The sequence below is a fragment of the Sphaerodactylus townsendi genome, linkage group LG04 (assembly GCF_021028975.2).
Source record: "Sphaerodactylus townsendi isolate TG3544 linkage group LG04, MPM_Stown_v2.3, whole genome shotgun sequence".
Classification (NCBI taxonomy): Eukaryota; Metazoa; Chordata; class Lepidosauria; order Squamata; family Sphaerodactylidae; genus Sphaerodactylus; species Sphaerodactylus townsendi.
In genome coordinates, this window is record NC_059428.1 from 117442666 (window position 1) to 117463014 (window position 20349).

Genomic DNA, 20349 nt, shown 5'->3' on the forward strand with positions numbered 1-20349 from the left:
CATGTAGGATCAGTAACCAATGGCCTTCTGTGTGTTGCTCGAGCACCTGGACTGTTAAGGCATTTGCAATCTCAGATCAAGAGGATCCAAGATTGGTAGCCATAAATCGACTTCTCCTCCATAGGCCCAGAAGCCCCTTTTAAAGAAGCTGTCCAGGTTGAGAGTGGCCATCACCACCTCCTGTGGCAGCATATTTAAACACCAATCACCGCGTTAGTGAAAGTGTTCCTTTTATTAGTTCTAATTCTTCCCCAGCATTTCAATGAATGCCCCCCTGGTTCTGTGTTGTGAGAAAGAGAGAAAAATTTCTCTCTGTCAGCATTTTCTACCGGCCGTAATTTTATAGACCAATCATATCCCCCCTCAGGCGTCGCCATCGCCAAACTAAAGAGTCCCAAGCGCTGCAGCCTTTCCTCATAGGAAGGTGCTGCAGTCCCTCAATCATCCTCGTCGCCCTTCTCTGCACTTTTCTATCTCTTCAATATCCTTTTTTTTTGAGATGGCGTAAGAAGAACTGAACACAATTGCTCCAAGTGCAGTGCACAGCTTTATAATAAAGGGCATGACAATCTTTGCAGTTTATTCTCAATTCCTTTCTAATAATTATCCCCAGCATAGAGTTTGCCTTTTTCACAGCTGCCATACACATTGGTTGACATTCCCATGGAACTATCAACCTAAAGCCCAAATCCCCTTTCTGGTCTGTGACTGATAGCACTGACCCCTGTATATGTATGTGAAGTTTGGGTTTTTTTTCCGTATGTGCATCCCTTTGCATTTTGCTACATTGAAGTGCATTTGCCATTTCTTAGTCCACTGAGCTAATTTATCAAGGTCCGCTAGGGCTCCGCGTAATCCTTTGTGGTTCTCACCACCCTACATAATTTGGTATCATCTGCAAGCTTGGCCACCACTACCCACCCTACTTCCAGGTCTCATTTTATGAATAGTTCAAAACACTGGCAATTATCTGGATCCTTGAGGGGACACCACTCCCTACATCTCCATTGTGAAATTTCCCATTACACCCTCTTTGCTTCCTGTTTCTCAACCGGTTTTAATCATAGGACTTCCTCCTTATTCCTTCATTGCTGAGTTTTCTCAATAGTCTCTGGTGAGGAACTTTGTCAAAAGCCTTTTGGAAATCCAAGTAGACAATGTCCACTGGTTCCCCCTATCCACATGCCTGTTTACATCCTCCAAAGAACTCCTAGTAAGTTTGTAAGACGGGATTTGCCCTCTGCAAAAGCCATGCTGACTCTCTTTCTCCTTGAGTCTTGCTTTCTACATGTTTTATAATTTTATCTTTAATGAGAGATTCTACTAATTTACCAGGAACAGATGTCAAACTGACTGGCCTGTAATTTCCCGGGTCCCCCCTAGATCCTTTCTTAAAGATTGGTGTGACATTGGCCATCTTCCAGTCTTCAGGGATGGAGCCTGATTTCAAGGATAAGTTGCATATTAAAGTGAGAAGATCAGCAATTTCATGCTTGAGCTCTTTAAGAACTCTTGGGTGAATGCAATCTGGGCCAGGGGATTTGGTAACATTTAGTTTATCAATGGCTGCCAGAACTTCTTCCTTGTCTACCAAATGGACAACCAATAGACTATCTACAGAATGGGAGTAATATGCATACTCTGCCTAGTTCCCATTAATAGCAGATATGCAGCATTCTGAACCACTTGGAGTTTTCAGTTGATTTTGAGGGGAGACCAATGTACAGTGCATTAAAGTAGACCTGATGTTCTATGGCATGGATTTAGGTGGCCGGCCAAGGTGTATCAAGTTAAGAGGCCATCTTAAGGGCTAGACTGAGTTGGTAGAAAGCCATATTTGAATTTGCTTCTCTCATAATAAAGTTGGATCCAGTATGACTCCAAGGCTTTTAACTGAGTCAGCAAAGGTCAGTTGAACTCCATCAAACAATGTTCTCAAGAACTTCTCCTTCACACACAACATTAACTCTTTTCAAGGTTAAGTTTCAATTTGTTCACTTTTAGCAAGTTAACCACCATGGCTGGGATATGATTCAGGACCTTTACTGCATCATCAGGAGATCTGAATGAGGATATATAAAGCTTATAGTCAGTATATTGATGACTACCATCCCCAAAACTACATAGAGACTGAAAAGATGGGGAATGGAACAGTGCCCTGTGAAACCATACCAATGACAACTGGCTTCCAACAGCAACCCTTTGATCCTATCCATGACAAATAATTTGAGCCAATTCAATGTACATCTCCTGATATCTACTTCTGCCTCTTTTTAGTAACTTTTAGCATTAGAAGAATAAGCTGCAGATTGCATAATGAATTGTATGTTAAATTAGTTATGCCTCAAAATACCCCAAAGCTACACACCCAAAATCTTTATAGGAGGGTCCTGATGCTACAAACTTTCTTTTGTTTTGTTGGGTACTCGCCAATTGACATATCCAATTCTGCTCTCCCCCATCCTGGTAGATTGAAAGCTAGATAAATCATTTACTTAACCTGGCAAGCTTTGAGCATTAAAAAATATTGCTGTCCCAAATCAGTAAATTTTATGCAAGTTATCTCTGGGAGAGATGTCATTTCACGACAGGAGGCACAGCGCTCGAATGTTACACACAAATAGAATTTGAATCTCCGTGGAAGGTCATAGGTGGACTGTGCTGTGGACATGTGATTCGGAGTACTGCACAAGATATGCTGGGGGCACACCTATTTACATCTCTGTTCTTTTATTCAGTAAACATTTCCACTTCAAAGGAAACACACACCTAGGAATTGCAAATAAGTAACTGGGAATGAGAAACTATTTTCACCTTTATCCCTGTGGGTGGTTTTAGAAAAACAAAGCCTCAAGACCAAAATCAGGGATGGCATTGTTGGGCAATGACTAAGGTTGCCATTGCACAGGTGGTGGATGGAGATCTCCTGTTACAGATGATCTCCAGACGGCTGAGATCAGTTCACCTGGAAAAAATGACTGCTTTGGAAGGTGGACTCTATCGCATTATACTCCACTTTCCAAATTTTACTCTCCTCAGGTTCCATTCCCAAATCTCCTGGTACTTCCCAAGCTGGAGCTGACAGCAACCCTAGCACAACTGAAGTCAAGTGGCTAAGGGAGGGAGGACGTTAATGATGATTACAGCTTGCCCACTCTTTTTGTGTGGTGACAAAAAATGTATTGGGACCTTTCTCAGAAAAAACTACCCCTCTCAGAGGGATTAGGTCTGCCCCTCCCTCGGCATGAGCACTGTCTTCCTCTTCAAATCACCCACCAAACATTACAAGACAACATGTTTGACAAGCATTAGCCAACAAAAAATAGTTGCCCAGGTCAGTTGTAAAGTCTAAATGAGGGTACAAATTCCTTGTAGAGGAGGGGAAAAGAGAACGAGACAATCAAGCCTACCTTTGAAAGAACACAGCTGAAACTTTAACTAAGCATGTGTCCTTGGAGTTGAAGCCTTTTGGAACAGAAAGCATTTGATGCAGAACAGAGTGACACCCACTGCAGATAAGCACCTTGGGTCTGTAAGGGAATGTTGTCTCTCCTCTGTGTCTGCACACAGTACATTTGTGAATCTATTTTGCTGGTCTTTTGTTTTGGTGGGGGAGGCATTGTTTTTGCAAAAAAAGGGAGTCTTTGGTAATAATCCAGGTTTTCGTTTGCCTGTGGGGCAAAATGCTATTTTGCAATTGCATCCCGTTCACACCTGTTACTGTGCTTCCAAATGTATTTTTAACTACCGATGATGGGGGAAAACAGCAGGGGCGTCTCTCTTATCGGGAAATAACAGGTGCTGCCTCCTACTAAAGAGGCCACTTTGCCTTCTGCTTACCATTTGTTTCATTAAGAAACAATGCTGTCCTACTACCTTAAGCTGGCGCAGTGCTGGTATCCTACATCTTCCAGGAGATTATGTGCCATCGTCAAAATACCTTGTTGCTTCCCTTTCATCATAAATATTGAAGGAGGCAGATGTCAGCTGTTCAATGCCATCTTCAACTTAACAAAAATGCAAGCTTGAATCACCTTCTTTGAAAGTAGTATTAGAAGATTCTCGTCTCTTTATTCAAGTGCCAGTTAACTCTTTGTGGATATAGTATCGTGTTCCAGCTAAACAGGCTGCAGATGTAAGACACTCTTTTGTGCCAATTGATTCACTTAAAAAATCCTTTTTTTAAAAAAAATATCTCTTTCTCTTCCTTTTACACGTTGGCAAAAAGGATTCACAAGGATCTCCTTCTGGTATTCAGAAAGGAAAGCTCAACCCACATCCTCCTTCTGTGCAACGTCTGAGATTTCCACCCATTTCACAGTTTGTATCTTATGTTTCCCATTTGAGTCAAACTAGGTTAACAAGCTGAGGTCTATTATTAGAGCCTCTTCTTGTGGAGAGACTGAATCTGAGTGAAACTTAGCAAGAAAGAGATGGTTTTCCACCAAGCAGGAAGACTTCAAAAGACAAAAGGTATTAGCACATCAAACAGGCTAAAGTATTTGAAAAATAAATCTTTTTTATTTTAGTGAGGAAAGGTTAAAACCTTATTTTTTTTTCTTGATTACCTATCCAGGGCGGATTCTGCAATGGCCTAAAACCGCGGTGTGAAAACGGTGTGAAAATGGTGTAAACCCTTTTACACCATTTTAAACCCTTTTACAACGTTTTCACACCATTTTCACACTGCTGTTTCTGGGCCATGCGGGATCCGCCTAAGTGTGTGTGTGGTGTGTGTGTGTGCATTCACATGCTAACAAGTTACAGCTGATTTATAGTGACCTCACGGGTTTTCAAGGCAAGAGATGTTCAGAAGTGGTCTGCCTCTACAAGGGTTGAGAATTGTTACTGGCCCAAAGTCACCAAGCAGATTTCATGCAGGCGAGTGAGGAACTGAACCCAGTTCTGCCTGCCACTCTTAACCACTACACCACCCAGTCTCTATCTAACTATGCAATTAGTCTACAGTCACTGACATCAGTGCAATCCTGTGCAAAGTTACTCCTCAGCAGTGATTTTGCCTAGCATCTTCTGCCCATTATTTATTTCCTCATAAGCAGACTTGACAAGTTGGGGAAAGAGAACATTTTAAAAAAAACCCTTCATAATGTCCTAGAAATCGAGCACCAAACCAGGTAACATGCTGGGTGTCCCATGACTGGAGCTCCCGGTATTTAAAAAAATTCAAATATTGAGTGCAAGGGGGGCTCAATTTTGATCAGGCCTGTGGTACAAAGACAGGAATTGTTTTCCCAATGTAAAACCATGTGTTTTTTTTCCTATTTGGAAACATAAAGGCCAACTCCACATCTGTCACAATATACATGCATTGTTTAGAGGGAGGGTGGGTGTGTCATGGCACTCCTGAACACAAAGTTTTTTTAGGAAGTGGGTGGGGCTAGGTGGGACTTTCACCCAGCAAGACATCCGATTGGCTATTAAAGATCTGATTGGCTGTGCAATTTTTTTTAAAAAAAATGTTGCTTTGGCAGCAGCTGCCATCAGAGTACAAGGATCTTCACTGTTTGACTGAAGTTCAGTTGCAGCAATCACTTTGTGGCTGGCTGGCTCTACCTTATTCAGCCATTTTGTGGCTGTTGTTTTGCTGCTGTACCCACCATTTCAGAACTCCACCATTTCAGAACTCCACAGGTGTCTACAAGCTCAAAAAAGGTTGGGGACACTTGGTTTAGAGGATAAACAGAGGTGGGATCCAGCAGGTTCTCACAGGTTCCCAAGAGTAGGTTACTAATTATTTGTGTGTGCCGAGAGGGGGTTACTAATTGGTGATTTTGCAGGAGGTGCATCAGTGTGCGTGGCAGCCTGCGCCTGCGTGCATTCATTTCCCGCCCAAGGACCGGCACAGCAGCTGCGTCCTTGCCACAGCCACGCCCAGGAATGCCCTGCCCCTGGAATGCCTGGCCATGCCCCCTTCGTGCCCTGCCCAGCCCCATTGGCGCTATGCCACAGTTTGAATCCCACCACCATTGGAACCTGTTCCTAAAATTTTTGGATCTCACCACTGAGGATAAACATTCAATTTTTTTCAGGAGAACTACACAGGTGGCACTTTACCTTGAGCCTTCAAATACCTAAGCAACATATAAAATCTGTGCAGATGCCCTAAACGTGGTATCACATAGAAAGATTACATGTTTTTTTCTTCTACCAGTCTTTAGCTTTCATTTGTATCCTTCCCCGGGGATTTTTTGATCACCCAACATTGCTTAAACACACATTTTTTTCCAGATAAAGGCACTTCACTCATCCACAACCAGTACAGACATTGCTTTTGCTACTGGGATCAGATCTCTATGGCAAATTTTATACCTACTGGCCATACTATGAAGAAAATGTACCATATGAGTTGGGGGGGTTGTCATAAAATGAGTTTTCCCAGCCATGATCCATGTCAAATCTGTAAAGACAAGGGATGTCACTCCAAGGATGACCCCAATATACATCATGACTTATGATTAGGTTAGAAAATGACATAAGGGTGGTAGGTCAAAAACAGCACACGCTAGATGAATTCTCAGCCACAATAGTCAGCTGCTGAGACAACAATGGAATTGTGAACCAGTCCAGTGAAGAATCTTTTTGAGTCATGATGACTGACCAGCAAACAAAAGAGAACAGATATATATCATCAGCATAATTTCATTCTTGTTCTAGACAAGAACATTTTCTTCCATGTGCACCATAAACTAAAAAAAAATTATGGTTAGATCCAATAAAATATAAGCAACTGAATGGGAGTATGCTTTCAAACAATAACCTCTTGACATCAACTCTTGCAATCCTAAACAGAGTTTCACCCTTTGTGAGACCTCTGAAGTCAATAGGCTTAGAAGGATCTAACTCTGTCTAGGGTTACATTGTATTTATTTATTTATTGGACTTTTATCCTACTCTCCCTAACACAGCAGGCTCAGAGTGGCTTCCCACATAGTTTCAATAAAACATGAACCATGCATTATGGCACCATTAAAAACCCAAGTGAGAGTTGAACAATTCAAAATTTAAAACATTTCCCCCAACCACACAACCAAACCAAATACCGAAGGGAAGAGGAAGGGAGGTCCGCCAAGATGAATGGGACCTCTTTTGCCACCCTCAACTATGGGCCTAGAGCAGGGGAGGCCAACCTATGACGCTTCAGATGTTCATGGACTACAATTCCCACTAGCCCCTACCAGCATGCCATGCTGGAAAGGGATGATGGGAATTGTAGTCCATGAACATCTGGAGTACCATAGGTTAGTCACCCCTGGCCTAGAGGAACAGCTCTGTCTTACCAGCCCTGAAGAAAAGAGATAGATCCTGTTGCCCTACCCTTCATACTCCACACTACTGGAATATGGATTTTATAAAAGCTAACAGCCATATATGTGTGGAGCAGAGGTCCAAGCTAAAAACAGGCCAGCTCTGCAAAAGGAGATCTGCCAACACACCAATGAAAGGGTTAATTCACTCAGCACCTCCAAAGGCCTCGTGGACTGTATCTTGAATACCACACCTTGCCATGGCTGCAGCTGTGCAAATGATACAGGAATACCTTGCCCTGAGATTGTGGCATCTCTTTGCCTCTAGCAACCTGTCTGAGGGCGGCCGGAACACCCCTCCCTGGATTTGAGTGGCTGTCCGCCCCGTCCTGGCACAAGCCAACAGCCAGGGCGTGCGCCTCTATCTCCACGGAGATGGGAGAGGAGCAGCCGCACTCAGGGCAAGAGTGGGTTCTGTGGAGGCTGCGGGAGACTTCGAGCAGGAGAGGCAAAAGGAGAGTGTCAGAGAGTGAGAAGGGACTAGAGGGGGAGAGAAGGAGGACAGAGGGAAAGATGACGGAGGAAGGAGGGGGAGCAGAAAGTGAAGCTGCGAGGAGGGAGGCTAGGAGGAGAGAAGGAGGGTGAAAGGTGGAGAGTGAACCAGAGCGGGGAAAAGCATAGTAGAGAGAAAGAGAGCAGAAGGAGGAAGAGGGGCTGAGTGTGGGGAAGCATAAAGACTTGAAGGGCATGGCAAGTTGGCCACAGGGGAGCCTTGCTGCAAAGGCTGGGGAAGCCTAAGGCAGCAGAGGGGGGAGTCACCCTTACCAGCACCCTGTTGCTCAAGTTGCTGGCATTTGCTTGGGCCCCTAAGTCCAGGGCCACAGACGGGGAGCCCAACACCCCGGAAAGGGACGGTGGGACGGATTGCCAGTCCCAACCACAGGCGGGGCAGGAGGAACATCACACAACCATCAACATTTACAATCATTCCTTCCCTGATACCAGATCCTGTATTTCCTCTATCTGTAGATACAATCTCCTTGATAATAGAACCTTTCCTAATGACAAACGCCTCAGCCAAATTTGAATACATGAGCAGAGACTCCAAAGAGTAACTCTGTATAAGTCATTCAAGACTAACCCTGATCCAATCAAAAAACAATTGACTCTATTATCCCAGTACTTAGAAACAGTAGATGAGCTATTTATTAGCGCAAACCAGCAATCCCAGCATGGTAATCCCAAAAGACCCAGGAAAACGAAACTGAAACTTACTAGCTCCCGCCACCACCTGTGCAAAAGGATATAAAAATACTGTGCACCCTAGATTCAGCGCTTTTTACTGTCTAAACCTCTCTTGGTCTAGTTGGTTTTTGACATGATATCATCCTTCGCTTGGATCTCTATGCTGGGACAGGAATCCTTTCCTTCTTCAAGAACTTCTCTGCAGAACCTAGGTAACATATAAGTCCCCCGCTCCCGCTCCTACTTTATCATCGACACCTATCTTTTCCTCCCTGCTTATATCCATTAGGAACTGTGTATATGCTTCTCAACGTCTCACTGTATGATTGTGCACAACAAAAACTTATAAAAATATTTAAACTACAATTTGATCTCCTTTGTATTCTCTGCAGAATGTTTCAAAAGCTGTTTCTGGTATAGCTGTCTAAAAGATCCCATCTAGCCTGCCTCTCGCACTGCCAAGCTGAGTTATTTCCCCCATTGCTACTTTAAAAATATATTCTAACTGTTAAGCTAGGTAACAATCCTGAAAGGCCCTCATTTGCCCCTTAGCAGTGCTTGAGTTTTTTTATGGGATCATCCCCATTGTTAGTAGACAAGTACACTGACAAATTCTTCCCTATGTTGAACACAGTGCACTAATCTTTATGTATTGACAAATACAGTTTGCAAAAAGGGCATGAATGCTTTACAGAGGTATAGAAAGGCCCCTGTGACTCCAAGATACAAATTTGTTCAGCACTAATCAAGTTAAAAGGGTTGTTTGTTCAAGCTGGGGCTGGCCTTTTTCTCAGCAATGAAGGGTAAGTCTTCACCTACTGGATTTCTGCAGAGACCGACCATTCTTTGGCAAATTATTTAGAGCCCTCTTGCCTGTTTATTGTTGAAGGGCAGAAACATCACAGCATTCTCCTTTTTGGTTGAAGTTTTGTTTCACAGGAGCAATGGATTGAATTTTCTAATGTCGGTGCAATGCAGGAAGGAGGGGGAGGTTTGAAAGAATGGGCAGAAAGTAAATTTATTTTGAAAGCTGCTGTTCTGTTTGACACAATGAAAAAGGCTGGGAGATATTTTTGCAACTGCAAAGGCATAGAGTGCCTTGTGCCACATTAGAGGGAGAGCACAGAGGGCACAGGTCAGTGTGAAAGCCCTCAGAAAGATTTCAGGCTGGGCCTTGGATATTTTCTGGCTGAATGATCATCTGGACTATGTTCTTTCACAGCAAAAGGACTATGCTCTTTTCTAGATATTAAAAAAAAAATCATATTCATTCTCTCAACTGCTCAGTTGAACGTTTTACTTGAAAGGAGGATCTTTGAAGACACCCCATAGCTTTCAATGTACCTAAGTATCAAGTCACAACCAAGTTACGGAGACTGCAGCAAGGGACTTTCAAAGCAAGTGAAAAGCAGAGGTGGTTTGCCATTACCTTTCTCTTCAAAGTCTTCCCTGATGGTCATCCATCCAAACACTTACTCTGTTTAGCTTCTGTATCTGACAAAATGGGGCTTTATCATGCCAGCTTTCCTTTCTGTAGCCCTCTACACATATAAAATAGCTTCGGTGAATTGTATGTACTGATTTCAACAATGTGCCTTTCTATCAAAATTTACTTCCAAGATGGCTAAGAATGCCAGTGCTGAGAATATCATAGCTGGTTGAACAGCTCTGTCAATGTTCTATAAGTAAAACGTGCAAAAGCAAATAAAATGTAACACAACAGCTCTATAGGCTATATGTATTTATACAGCCTACTCAGGATCTTCTGACATTAAAAAATAGTGTACTAGTATTTCCTGACTATAAAATTAGTTGCTTCCCTTGCAATAGCCATATAATACATGATCAAGAAAATGTCACACAATGAACTGGAATCCATAATTTATTGGTGAAATGCAAGTGCCGTTCCCATTTGGTATACAAATTAGATGCGGTTACCTACTACTGTCATTTGAGCAATTATTTGGATTGTGTAAGTGCAACTGTGGCCGCAGGATCACAAAGCCAAACAAAATTTGCATGGCAGGGTTCTCAGCCATTAACCGCTGAAGGACAAACAGAAAATACAGCTGTGAAAATTAGGCTTCAGGATTCTACAGATCCAGAAAATTAGGCTTCAGGATTCTACAGATCCAGAAAGTAGTTTAGCAAACCTGTCAAAAGTTTTGCCTGGCTTAGATGCACTTTTGATTCATTCTCCATTGTCGATCCTCTTCTCCTTTGTGTATCTCTGCTCAAAAACCAGTAAATAACATGGAATCGTGGAATAAAGATGGGGAATATACACATAATGCTATCTTTTGTCCTCCACCCTATCCAAAGAACATCTCAAGGATATTAATTTTTCCCTCTAGCAGGACCTTTTGCCTTTCACAGTTTTATGACCAACATAAATTAAGAAGCTGAAGCTTTTCCCAGCCTACACATTCATTTCATATAGAGTGATCCTTAAATGGTACTATGGTAAAAGAGATTTACAATTGTCGAATTCACTATAATCCTGTAAAGTGGATTACTACATAAGATTTATATTATGTCTAGTGAGATAGGTGGGGCTGAGAGAGTTCGGAGACAACTGTGACTAGCTGAAGATCACCTAGCTGGCTTCATGTAGAGAAGTTGGGAATCAAACCCAGTTCTCCAGATTAGAATCTACCTCTCTTAACCACTATATCACATTGGCTCTGGTATCTTATTTTTTTTTTTTTAATCAGGTTATAAGTATTGTAAAATATATTTACTGGAGAACCTGGAGAACTGCTGTCAGTCTGAATAGACAACACTGACCTTCATGGTCTGAATTAGTAGCCAATACAGTAAAGTTTATTGTTTGCAACTGAAGACCATTACCACCTGCCATACAAAACCAAGTCTCTCTCTCTCTCTCTCTCTCTCTCTCTCTCTCTCTCTCTCTCTCTCTCTCTCTCTCTCTCTATATATATATATATATATATATATATATATATATATATATATATATATATATATATATATATATATATATATATATATATATATATATATATATAGATATATATATATATATATATATGTATAAATGGAACCATGCGTTTGTTGCTTTGAGAATAACCCCGCACCTGCTGGCCCAAAGCTGGCCTCTGAAAATTTCATTTCAGACACTTACTCCCATGGTCCCCCTGAATGTGTTCTCCTACATACCTCCTGCCTGTCAGACAACACATCTGGAGCCAGAGTAAAACATCTTTTTTTTCCTGGTGCACCAGGCCATGAAGCTGCCTGTGTGTAACTGGGTCACCCTTAGAATGTTCGGTGCCTCACATGCAGAATGTTTTGCATCAGATGGCTTGCAGACTATGAGCAGTATGAAAATAGCACACTTAGGGCAATAACTTGAGTGGAAGTGAAATACATACACACTTTGCCATGTGAGACATCAGGTGGGGTTCCCCCCCTCACACACAGGTACCTTTCACTCTCTGTGCCTCACCCACTACTACCACACAACACACCTACTCTCATACACATTCAGCGGAGGGAGAGGGAAGGGACGGAGGGGGAGGCATGCAAGCGAAGAGAAGTGAGGGAGGGGACAGAGAGTGAGGGGAGGGAGCGAGCCCAGCATCTGGATATGACCCACCCACCCTAGCAGAGGGAGACCGAAGGGAGAGGGGGGAGGGGTGGCATGCAAGGGAAGAGAGGGTGGGAGAGGGAAGGGACGGAGGGGAAGGCATGCAAGGGAACAGAAATTAGGGAAGGGAGAGAGTGAGGGGTGGCATGCAAGGGAGGGGAGGGAGGGGGCCCAGCATCTGGATATGACCCACCCACTCTAGCAAAGGGAAAGGGGAGGGAGGTAGAGGGATGGGTGCCAAGCAAGGGAAGAGAAGTGAGGGAGGATGCGGTCACACACATCAATGACATTGTTCAGTATCAGCCTGCGTGTTTCCATGAGCACGTACTGCTGGCCTCTGCAATTGATTTGCTGCTACTGTTCCTTTCCCATTTCACCACAATAAGCCACAGCAACGCATGGCCTGGCCCCACTAGTAAATAATAACATTAAAACATTCTGACCAAAAAACATTAAATGCCCCCATTATGATGCAGGTTCATGTGATCATGCATGCACTGAAACCCAGCATAGTGTTGTGGTTAAGAACATTGAACTCTAGTCTGGAGAACTTGGTTTGATTCCTCACTGCTCCACATGACTGGTGGATTCTAATCCAGTGGAGCAGATTTGTTTCCCCACCCCTATACATGAAACCTGATGGGTGACCTTTGACTAGTCACAATTCTTTCAGAACTCTCTCAGCCCTACGTACCTCACAAGCCGTTTGTTGTGGGGAGGTGAAGGGAAGATGACTGTAAGCCACTTTGGAACTCCATAAAGGCATAGAAAAGCAGGGGTATTAAAAACAATTCTTCATCTTCAGAGAGCAGCAGTGGCGTAGTGGTTAAGAGCAGGTGTACTCTGATCTGGAGGAACTGGTTTGATTCCCCACTCTGCCACCTGAGCTGTGGAGGCTTATCTGGGGAATTCAGATTAGACTGTGCACTCCAACACATGCCAGCTGGGTGACCTTGGGCTAGTCACAGTTCTTCTGAGCTCTCTCAGCCCCACCTACACAGGGTGTTTGTTGTGAGGGGGAAAGGGAAAGTAGTTTGCAAGGCCCTTTGAGTCTCCTTCTGGAAAGAAAGAGGGGATATAAATCCAACTCTTCTTCTTCATCATCACCTTCATACACCTTATGCACACTGGCTCTAATCACATAATGGTTGTTACAACCAATCATCTCAGTCCTCAGCTGCCATGAGGCAAGATTTATCAAAACCTCCCTTTTCCAGGGGTTGATGCTCTGGAACTGAGCTGTCACAAACAAGATAATTCCCCTGCCTCTTTTATGCTTCTATTCTGTCTCTCTTGCACATCAGAAGTTTAAGTGTTTTATTGAGGGTGGGTTGGAGGCTTTTTGGTCTTCTGTTGCCTCCCCCTCTCATTCTCTCCCTTTGTGTCCCTTGGCCAGTGTTTTTCCTTCAGCACCAGGAGAGTCTTCCTGAGCATAAACAGAACCCCTCCAGCAAGACCTGGGTATTGTCTCCAATCCATCAATTCACACCCAAAGATCATAAGTAAAACAATTTTCAATAACTAAACATAAATCCCAGAAAGCCCAGAACAGAGACAGAACAGAAAGCACAGGCAGAATGCTAAAATGAAATATGAAAAGTTATCTTGCTAACTAATCCGATACTCACAGGGAGCCTTCACATTCCCTTTTCTGGGAATGGGTCCATAACTGAGCATCTCAGCACAGCCTGACAGGGCCTCTCCATGATATCAATCTTGACACTTATCTTCAGCCCGACTGAACATAATTTTCCTGCAGATTTTATATTTTTTCTTGGGGATATATTTTATATCTTCTTTCTTTTCAACCAGTCAGAATTCAGGGATGTAGACTCAAAGTTTTCCATTAAACCTGCTCTTGACCAATTGCTTCAAAAGTCTGGACAAAGGGGTGGGGGGATAAGAGCCAAAGGCCAAAACAGTAATGGTCCATCACACTTTTGACAGCTTGGCCAGATGGTGCAAATTGCAACTGGGATTCAGATTCCTTTCCTAGCTCCATCAGTCACTCTAAACCTGTCTCTCTTCCTGGGATGCAATTTTAGGATTTAATTGCCCCATCTACAGATCAGACCACATTTATCCTTTCATAATAGAGATAACCAGCAAAAGGCATTTGAACATGTGGATGTTAGAGGTGAGGCTGACACTATTGCTTTCTTCCCCTTCCATATGTTCATTGTATGTGTGTATGTCATGTGACCCAAGGTGATTTGGACACAATTCACACATTCTATTGCAAATCTAGATTAGCTTGCTATTACACACAAATGCATGAAACAGTTTTACACTGAATCAGATCTTTGGCAGTTCAAGGTTGGGACTCCTAAACCTTAGCCTGTCAAGGTCAGACTAGCAACAGCTTTACAGGGTTTTAGGTGGAGATCGTTCAAATAATCCACTATCCCATCCTTTTCACTTCAGAGTGCCCTTCATTTTGATGCTAATCAATTCAACTGTTTCCGTCTCTCACCTGCAAAACTAAACTGGAACTGTCCTGAAAAGACACTTTCCATTCAGTTCTGCTGCTGCTATAAATTGGTCCTCAGACTCTGGCCATTAATAATGTATCACTTCAGCCAGTTCTAATGCTAAAACCTCCATCCAACAGAAACAAATTACATATTCAAGTTATATACTTTCTCCATTTTTCCATTCCAATAGAGAATGGATGCAGCAAAACAGGAAGTTAGCATTTTTCCTCAGAAACATTTATCAAAGATCAGGTTGAATTCTGTTATTGATTGCCTCCATGGTGAGGCCAAAGAGTACACAGGATTTATATTTCTTTGAAACTATAAAAAGTCCAGTTATTTCAGAACAACCCGCACTGTTGGCAGGCGACCAAGCTTCCAGTTCAGCTATTCAGATAGTAAGCTAGGTGGGTATTACTTGAGCTAACTCAAAGAACCTTTCAGTTTCTACAGTTCAAAACTTGTTTTTAAAATAGGGAACAAGACAAAGGAATAAAGAATGTATTATGAAAGTAGAAATATTAAATCTACACACCTGTTTTTCATCCATCTTTTATCATGTAGAAGTGAATTGAATCTAGTAGGCTTAGGTAATAGAAAAAGAGTTAATTTTTCTACCCCACTTCTACCTTTAAGGAATTGCAAAGTGACTTACATTTACCTTTCCTTCCTCTCCCCACAACAGGCACCTTGTGAGGTAGGTGGGGGTGAGAGATAGTTCTCCAGATAGTCCACTGCTCTCAATCAGTACGCCACACTGATGTGTTTGTGTACACATATATGTGTGTACACATATGCACATATTTATTTGCCAAAGATTTTGGATGTTTACAAGCTCAACATCTGATGTCATCCAAAATACCAATAGTGGTTTAGGGATTTTTTTGCAGGCATAAACAATTGTTGATCTGTGTATAAGTAACAACAACTGGAAAATAGATTTTCAACTAGCAATAATGATTCATGTTAATCTCCTTATCCCCCCCCCCCCCCCACCACCACGGCAAAAAAGTCTGCTTACAGACAGTGGTCCATTCTGCAAAGCACAAAAAAGACATATTTGGGATATGTCAAAAAGAGATGACTGCTTCTTTTCACTCCAAACACCCAAAATAAGACATCCAAGGGGCATCTGATTTGATTCCAGACAGCAAAGGCGTCAGAGGGCAAAAGAGGAATTTTTCCTGCCTGACTGTTTCACTTTCTGATCAGTTTCTGATCACCCTCTGCTTGCACCCAACATTTTGTGTGCTGCTGAAGGGATTCTCCCTACATCCATTTGCTGAAGGATGCCCTGGGATGTTTGCTCTGCAGGCTCCGATCCTGGAAGCCTTTTCACCTGAAAACTAGTCAGTCAAATTCTTTATTGCAGTCAAAGACCAGCACATAATAGTACAAACTGAGAAGTGCAACACCTGAAAAGTACATAGCTGTACTCAACCTGTCCTGTCGATTCCAGCAATATATTGTTTTTTCTTTTTTTAAAAAAATGGATGATGTGTCTGCCGAGAAACACAAACACAAATATGTGAATCTTAACTGCTCCCATGCCTGCTTTACCTCCCATTGAGAAGCATTGTATAGACTTGCCATCCTCAGACCATCGTTGTTTTTCTGTGTAGTAAAAAAAAAACAACCCAACCAATATATATATTGACAGGATGAGATGAGTACAACTATGACTCTTCAGACTGAAAAGGTGCCCAGGATCGGAGTCTGCAGAGCAAATGTCCTGGGGAACCATCAGCAAATGGAGGCAGGGAGAATCCATTCAGCAGCACACAAAATGTTAGGGTCAAACAGAGTGAAACTGACCAGAGAGCAAAATGGTTGGGTGGGAAAAATAAGATGCCTCCTGAGCTCTGCATTCTGCACAGCCAGGCAGGGGACGTCTTGTCAGCTTAACAACACATGTGCACTTCAAAGTTTTATTTTTTTAAAAAAGATGCCTTGAGCCGAAATGAGGTGCTCTGAGGATGTTTTGGGGGAAAAGCTGTGCAGAATTCCTTCCCAAGATACATTTCTAAGGTCCTTAGGACGTATTATTTGTGCTGTGCAGATCAGTATCAAACAAAATATCATATAATTATCCTTAATACGTACTTACAGGTTTGCCATTAAAACATGTATTTGTAAAGAGAAACCCCTGAAGAGGGCAATTAATCTTCTCCTCTCTTAGACATGCAGCCAAACAAGGAAATTTGGGGTGATATTGGATGGCTTCAGTTGAATGAACATGCAGCCAAGCTGTTTTGATTTGAGGCAAAAAACCCCCACAGTCATTGAGGATATTTAAAAGGCACAAAAAGACTGCTAGCTGATGGATCTGTATTGCTAGTTGTCTGTCTCAGCAACATTTTACTAAGATCCAAAGAAAGACTGGGGAAAAAATGAAAAGATAAGCCAGAAGAATCCTACCTATTCAGCACAAAAATACTTTCTGGTAGACAGCTTGGTATAAATAAAAAAAATCTACACTTGGAGGCAGCAGATGGCCAGGAGACAGGGTAGGGACAAGTTGAGCTGATGCCAAGAAGGTGAAAAGAAGATGAAAGAAAATAGGAACTAAGGCAGAGGAAGCGAAGAAATAAGAAGTGATAAATGGTACAATTCTGGATTTTGTTCATTTAATTAGAACAACTGTAACCTACATTTGTCTATGGGCCACAGAAGGATTATGAAACACATCAATTTGGGGTTAACAAGGTCACAGACTTATTGAAGGAACAAGAGTGTGGTTCAGTCAAAGTTCTGGCACATTACAGATATGAGGAAAAGAGACAATCTCTTTCAGACTGCCAGAACAGAACAAACAGTGCTGGACTATCACTTTTTCACCCATAGGCTCCAACTGTGGGGGTTTTTTCACATTGTGGTTCCTGCTGGCCCACTGGGACTGTCAATGCCTGCTATCTAGACAGCAGCCATGTTTAGTGTGTCTTGAGTCAGCAGGATTGGAAAGCAATCTCTTTCATACCACACCAGCCTACTCTTACAACAGGTGCCTTCAGACACCCATTTTGCCAGGTTTGTTGTGCCAATTAAACTTTCACTCCACAGCACTTCCAGCTAGCTTGGTTGTGAGATCAAGGATTTGATGTGCCTAAGGTTAGGTCCTTCACAGAAGGCAATGAAGAAGAAGAGAAGAAGAGTTGGATTTATGCTCCACTTTTCTCTACCACAAGGAGTCTCAAAACAGCTTACAATCACCGTCCCTTCCCCTCCCCTCAACTAAACCTTTGTGAGATAGATGGGGCTCAGAGAGTTCATAGAGAATGGTGACAGGCCCAAAGTCACCCAGCAGGCTTCATATGGAGGAGTGTGGAAACAAACCCAGTTCATCAGATTAGAGTCTGCCATTCTTAACAACTACACCACGCTGGCTGGCACAATAGTGCTTAGATTGCCTACCTTTGCAAAAATGTGTTGGGTGTCCTTGCACATTAGGTTACAGCACCATCCTGGAGGCAGATTTCAAACTTTGATCAATGAAGCAGTAGGATACAGGCCATTCTTAAAGTAATGAAAACTGAGCTAAAATTTAAGCACACTGAAATTCATTTGTTTCAGTTGCACAGCTAATCACATAATGAACTCTTTCCCATTGAATCAATGGGACAAAAGTGTTTCATTTTCACTGGAGTATTCCCAAGGACGGCAACGAATTTCTAACCAATTTTTGAGTTCTGGAAATATTAGGAAAGAGAACAGATATTGTTCTGCCCCCTCCCCCCCCCTTAAATCTGTTTTTGGTGCTCTGTACTTGGCTAGGACAGAGCGGGGGAGACACAAGCCTGGTTCAACAGTTCAACAATAGGTTTATTACTTAAGAGAATTAAGACCCTAACTCCTCCCTTGGGTCTGTCGAAATCAGAGTACTTGCTTGTCTTGAGCAGATTTGAAGCTGTAGACTGTGTCTTCTCTTGGCTGCTTTCAAGAAAGTCCACTGTGTCTTGCTTCCTTTTAGTTCTCTTTGTCTGGTTCTAATTGCTATTAAACTTAACTTGTGCTCTATGGACCACCATATAAGTCACGGATATTCCAGTCTCCAGCTACCCTTGGCACCTCGCTCTAACTGACTGGCAAGAGCTAAAACAGGGGATTGCCGGGTAAAGAGGGAAACTGCCTATTACAAAATGTCTTAAAGGGACAGGGGCTAACTAAGGGCCTTTCCCCACTCTCGTCGTTCCCCTCCATGCCGCGCGCTGCTCTCAGCGCGCAGCATCCCAGGTGAGCGCCCCGCCGTCCCCACGACCCCGCGCTCTGCGCGGGGCCATCAAAAGGTGCCATTAAGAAGAGCGCCTGGGATGCTGCACGCTGAGGGGCGCAACAGCAGCAGCTTCGAGGCGGCTGCGTTGTCACCGCCCCTCTCAGTGGGGAGTGCCGAGGGACCCCGCGCTACTCTCCTCGAGTAGCGCGGGGCTTAAGGTAAGTGGGGAAAGGCCCTAAAATACCCTCTCTTAGAAGACTTATCAATGAACTAAAACCATGCTAACTATGGGGAAACTGAATCTTAATGGGGAAATAACAAAAGCCTCTGTGGGGGCATGACAGATATAAAAGGGGTGTGTGTTGGTGGTGATGAGAACATTCTTTACTTCTTCTTGATTAACTGCATACGTTAGAACACACAATAAAACTCCTTTGGATCTCAGTAATTAATATTTGACTTCAGGATTTATTTACTTAATTTCAAATGCTAAAAACAGTGCAGCAAAGTACACAGTATTTCATAAGAAAGGTTAAATCATTTGTTGCACAACCAGAATACTAGCAGTTGGTACGCCATATTAATGATTTTGGTTAATATGATTAAAAGCTTGTCTTCAATGAGATTTGTTCACAGGAAGAAATATGGGTTTTATTTTATCCCTGCCCCCTTTTCCCAATTTTCCAGAGTTGTATGTCAAAGTAGAGAGTAAACTGCACAAAACTACCCAGAACTCCATGAACCTGAAGGTGAAAGTTATTTTGTCCTTCGATTCAAAACAAGCTGAAGATGTTCCACAAAATGTTATTTGAGCATTGCAAGGGGCGAGATTTTATTCCAGAACTGATGGGAAAAGCTATTTATTTACATATTATTGGTTGTTTAACCCACTCCTTCCCTCATGGGCTCAGACGGCTGACAACATTTAAAATACACAATCCATTTAAAATCAATAAAACCAACACATCACTTACTAAAATCTCGAGGGCCAGCTACTATAAACATCAAGGAGCAGAGGTGGGATAACAAGGCTGGGGGCCAGACAGAGAATGCCCTTTCTTCAAGAACCAATATTGTAGGCCCAACTCTCTTCTGCAAGGTTGACTAGATTGAGAGATTTTGATTTGTCTAAAGTCAAACAGTTCCATAGAGAGGCAAGGATTTGAATCTGAGATTGCTATAACTAGACCCACTACAGTCACATTGGTTGCCAGAGACTGAGTAACTGTACTTGGTATAAGTATGCATATAAAGGGAAACCGGTTCTTGAGAACTGCTTTTATTTGTTTAAAATAGAGCTGGTCACCAAGTAGGTGTCCATAGAGCAACAGTTGTTGGACATGTTTACGTCTTCCATGAAGATACATTTCTGCTGCAGTCTGCACAGGTTGTTCTCTAACACGGAGAGCAACGCAAATGTTGACAGTCATGGGTACACAACCTGGGAAGTTGCTTTGTGTGCTCAGCTTTTCAATCTGTATACAATGGTCCTTCAGATATTGTATCTCTGAAGGGGCTTTCAGTAACACAAAAGATCTAACTGCT